Genomic DNA, 5,476 nt, shown 5'->3' with positions numbered 1-5,476 from the left:
GCTAGTAGTACGTACATTGTTCCTTACAAGAAACCCCTAATAATGCAAGAAACCACTAAAATGCCAAGAAACTACTACCACTTGCATACGTGGCAGACTTAAGATAAGACTACCTTATCAACCATTGTACATGCTCTTACCAACCAGCCCTACCAAGAAACGACTACTCTACAAAGTGTCGTTATAGGCACGTTTCAACCATGGCCCTGTTTGGATACATTTGTTGTCAATCTAACCCTGCCATCCAAACACCACTTTGGTTAGAGTGAGTTCAGGGTTAGAATCTAACTCGAACCTCTGACAGGGCCCATGTCTCCCATTAAGTCAACGCCTTGTATTCGACCAGTTGTTATGACTTGTGGGACCTACATGTCAGTCTGCACAAAAATCCTCGAGTGACCTCCTACCTCCGGCCCGTCCACCTAGTCATCCTCAGCCATGGGACGCAGCTACAGCGGCCGGTAGAAGGCGTGGTCAAAACCGCCGGCGGTGCGGAGCCCATGTTGCAGCAACCCGGATGCCAGCTCCATCCGGCGCTCGCGGCCGCTAGCTAGCCAAGATAGCTCCGTCCAGCTGCTTGTCTACAAGGTTTGCTAGCTAGATTGGCACGGCAGCGCGGCGGCTTGCTCGCACATGCGCGCTAAGGCTAACCATCTGGCTCGAGCGAAGGCCAACGCGGCGGCTTGCTCGCTCGTGAGTCATGCTCGGGCTAGCCTGCCAACCCGTGCGGAGGCCAGCGCGGCGTCCGGCCCGTCCGGCGGAGCGGCGGCCAACTCTCTCATCACCGGCGCCACCGACGAACACGCATCAGTACTGTTTGAAGTAATGTTCAGGAAAAATATTGATTTGAGGGGGAATAACAGGGTAGATGGTCAGATGTGGGTCCCTCGTGTCAACGGTCAAACAAAATGTGTTGGTTTAAGTTGCCTCGTCAGCACGGACGTGTGGGCCAACCCTGTCATAAATGGGTTTAAATGAACCTAATCGGTAGGAGTACTAGGTAGTAGTTTTTGGCGTGGATTAAGAAATTTTGGGTATGTTTTTGCTATTTTTTGTACAATAGATTCTTCCTAGTGCTGGTTGAAAGTGGTAGTTTTTTGTTAAATACTCTACATATTGTAAGTAGGAGTGAAAGTTAAGCTTTGGAAGCCAATAAGCAAGGCTAGTTACATAGTGCATATGTGTACATGATTGAAAGTAAATATCAACCATGAGTGACTAATATCTTGATGGAAAACTCGAAACTATGGAATACTAGGAAAAAATGCATGGTTGGAAATACTAGCAATGTTCATGTCCATTGCAACGAATCATAATTAGAATAATACTTATTCACAAACTTGGTACAAAATACTCTAATTTTGATATACATATGTCACTAGAGACATATTAAGTTTCAATTAGAATATATTCCTTGGGCTGTTTTGGTGAGGTCAGGGAGGGATGTGGTTGGTTTTAAGATACTAATTATGGGGTTTTCTGCAAATTGGTAGACAAGTGGGATGTTGGTGAGAAAAGGCAACAACTTACCTCACTGTCGTTAGATGTAGATCTAATGATCATAAACGACGGATGGCAGACACACCAGCATCACCAACTTAGTCTTGTGTAGGAGTACTAGCAAGATCCGTGCATTGCACAGAACATCAAGATGCATTTTTTTTATAAAACACTTGTTGTGATTGACCCTTACGGGAGTAATCCCATGTGTAAAAACTAATGATATCTCGAGAAATATGAGATAAGGTGAAGAGGAGTGGGATGTGGTGGTGGTTGGTGGTCGGACTGAGCGGAGGCATGGGGATTGACAACGCCGGCAGCGGCCACCAGGCCAGTTTGTTCCAGAGGCTTCCTTTCTTAATTGCTCAACAATGAGGTTTGTTGGAGATAAGGATGAACGAGGGAAGGCCTTGTCTGCAAATGTGGAGAGGGGTGTGAGTATCTTTTAGTTTAATTTCCATCTGTCAAATATAGATCGGACGGTCTATATTTCAAGATGGCACACGTACCATCATCACCAACTCGGTTTTTTATAAGAGAAGAAATATAAGTATGGAGATACAAACGTATTATCGATACTTGCTTCCGTAAACTAGCATCTACATTCTATTCAACGCCTCGGCATGTGGGGCCTTAGCACAATGACTTCTTAACTGTGTAAAGAAAAGATTTTCCCGTCACCGACAAGGAGGGGGTGACGGCGGCGTGCTTTTTGGCTTGCTCTAGTCCTAGTAGTCATACTAGGTGGTCTAAGCACATGTAGATTTATTCTTTTTCATGTCTCGTGTTCGCCGTACTGCCACGACTGTTGATGAACAGATGGTAAGTTATTCACGGGAAACCCTTATTGAGCGTGTTTGCGAGAGAGAGAGAGAGAGAGAGAGAGAGAGAGAGAGAGAGAGAGAGACAGTGTGCGTGTGTGATATGTTAGAGACTGAGGCAATGATAACAGATTCTTTGTGTCTATGTGTGTGGAGGATAGAGAGAGACATGTACATGGGGCTTTGTGTTGTGTAATGTGGAGACACATATACATAATTAGAGAGTGAGTGTGTGAGATACACATGCGGACATGAGGAGAGATGAGGATCCAGATAAATGGGTGTTTGTGCGTGTCTGTGTGTGTTTGCGCACGCGTCTGTGTGTGAGAGGGAGAGAGTGTATGTGGAGTAGAGACACCACTGATGATGTAAACCAAGTATAAGGTAAGGGGGAATGGTGTGACATGTGTAGTAGCAGGATAGCACGGGTGTGGGCGGGGGGAGCAGACTATTTGGAAGAGACATCGAGTGTGTGTGTGGGAGAGGGGTGTGAGAGAGAGAGGAAGAGAGGGGGCGAGAGCGGTCGTTTGTGTCCATAAATGGCGTATAGATAGGGAGACAATGTTGATGTTGTCCGAAATTGGCCTATGAACGGAGACGCAAGGGAAGCGAGTCATCGTGTGTGTGATAGGGACTTCATGAGAGATCTAGAATAGATGGTGTAGAGAACAATGTGCGAAATCAAGAATGATGATACATTAGGGAGCTATGGAAAGAGTCACGACATATATGTATACTGGGAAGGAGTTGGGGAGGGTCCGCATGTGGGAGAGATAGAAAGAGGAGCGTGGTGCACAAGGAGACAAAGTGTGCTTGTTTGCAGTGGGGGTGGTGTGTGAGGTGAGTGCGCGAGAACCACATAACTAGGGAGATAGACGTTTGGGGGCGATGTTTTGTGTGTATGGGAAATATACACTCTACATAGTGCGTGTGCTTGGGTAAGAGAGATAGCGGGAGACCTAGAGAGTGAGGGAAGAGATGTGTGCATGCCCGAGAGACAAAGTGATAGAGACCTATATTGGGGTCCGGACTTTACAAGAGAGAGGGGTGTTAATGTGCTCGTGTGTTGGTGTTTGGGGGAGAGAACGACTTCTCTATGTGTGTGTGTGTGTGGTGGTGGTGGGGGGGGGGTTGACTTCAGATAAAGAGTGAGGTGTCTATATTTAAGGGACTTTAGCATAATTGAGATATTGTGCACTCATGGTTGATCAATTTGTTTCACAGTTTGTACTATGAGATAATGATACTTTTGAACATGCGTGATATACCTTGATGTACCAGAATTACAAACCTAAGATTGGAATTTTGGAATTCGACTCCATCATTAGCTTTTGTAATTCATTTAAACGGAGGTACATTTTTTAAGCCGGGATTTCGTGATTTCAACATATATCAAACCTAGAGATATACACATACGGGCATGTTCAAACCTTATAATCATCCACTTTATTCATACACATACACATTTTTGCTTTTGTCATCATATTTAGGATAAACACATTTGGAATTTCATTTGAATTGGACCGTATGATGGTATTTGCTTGTAGTAGCTCAATGATCCATATTTGAATTGAATGGACAATGTAAGTTTCGAGTTGGAGACATTGATTTTCAAAACTTGCACTTTTTTGCGTGCAAAACAAACAAATTGTCGGCCATGATATCATAGTCGTCCGTACGAGAGCAGAATACTTATAATTTTAGGCGCCAAAAGCTTTCAAACTTCCCGCTCACATCGAAATATCATGCGCCCGAAAGTTTTGCCCTGCGATATTCCTGTTTTACCCCCGCCACATGAACGGAAAAGGGCTGCTTTGGTAACTCCATTGTTTTCCCCTCTTTGCCCCCAACATTCTTCACCAAAGCCCCTCCCCTTCCCCTCCCCGAGCCCCCAACCATGGCAAGCCGCCGAATCTAGTCCACTGCCGCAGCGGTGGACCTCACACCCCGCCGGATCTACCTTCCGCACCTTGGAACCCCAACTGCCAACTCACCACTTCACCGGGGCCGCTTCAGCGACTGGCTTGTCCACCGCTCCAGATCTCCTTGACCGCCATCATGGTCCACCCCACTGGATCTACTTAACTGGCGCCCTCGCCCACCATAGTGTAGGCCCTTCACTGACTCCCTCATTCGCCCCTTCGCTGGCCCTTCATACAAGCCCTCGTCCGCCGTAACAGATCGGCCTCACCAAAAGCACTATACAACGCGCCCGCCGAAGCCTTCGTCCACTGCACCGGACCCGCTCCACGGACGCCATATTCAACTCCACCGGCCCTGCTTTACCGACGTCGCAGCCTCATCAGGTTATTTTGATTTGTACTCCTTCGGTTTTTCTCTTTATCGTCCAATTGTTCACTTACCACAGATGAGCTTTCTTGTATGTTGAAAGGCGCCGCAACCATAGCACCGGAGCCGCTTCAGCGATGGCGACAGCCGGCCCAAACTCAACCGCAGCACGAGCACCATCGACGATCCTTAGCTATCAAGTATGACAACGATACCCATATGCCGTCGAGAATCAGGTACCATTATCCAATGGCCGGCACCTACATTCACTTTCCTAGCATAAGCACCGCACCTTTGAATTTCTTCAGGGCATCATTCAGTTTTTCATGAGACGCGTTATTCCGCTTGCACCTGTAGGGCCATACTTCTGGCAGTGAACATGTTACATGTGCTAAATTACATACCAGTGCACATATAGTTAATATGCTTTAGTTTTGTCCTAAGTACTCCCTCTGTTCCAAAATAGATGACCCAACTATGTACTAACTTTGTACTGAAGTTAGCACAAAGTTGAGTCATTTGGAACAGAGGGAGTATTACTGTACTTCCTAGATATCACTGCCTACTATTTTACTTCTTGAATGCTATATTTATGATAATGGTGTTGTTCTGATGCCACCTGTTGGTTCCATCAGACTGCTTAATGTTCTCTATGCTTAATTACACATCAGCAACTAGCATGTGGTTCCGCTGCTTTTTGTTTGTTTTACCCTACATTTTTTGATGCTAGCTATTGCATCACTACTCCGAGCCTCTGTTCATTACTTGTTTGTGTGTTCTTGATCTTCCGAAGTTGCATGACTAATTTGATGCTTCTATTAATTATGGAGCTGCCAACCCCATCAAGCAAAAAATTTGTTCTTTTG

Source organism: Triticum dicoccoides, chromosome 1B (genome assembly GCF_002162155.2).
Source record: "Triticum dicoccoides isolate Atlit2015 ecotype Zavitan chromosome 1B, WEW_v2.0, whole genome shotgun sequence".
Lineage (NCBI taxonomy): Eukaryota > Viridiplantae > Streptophyta > Magnoliopsida > Poales > Poaceae > Triticum > Triticum dicoccoides.
Note: the sequence above shows the minus strand (reverse complement) of the source record.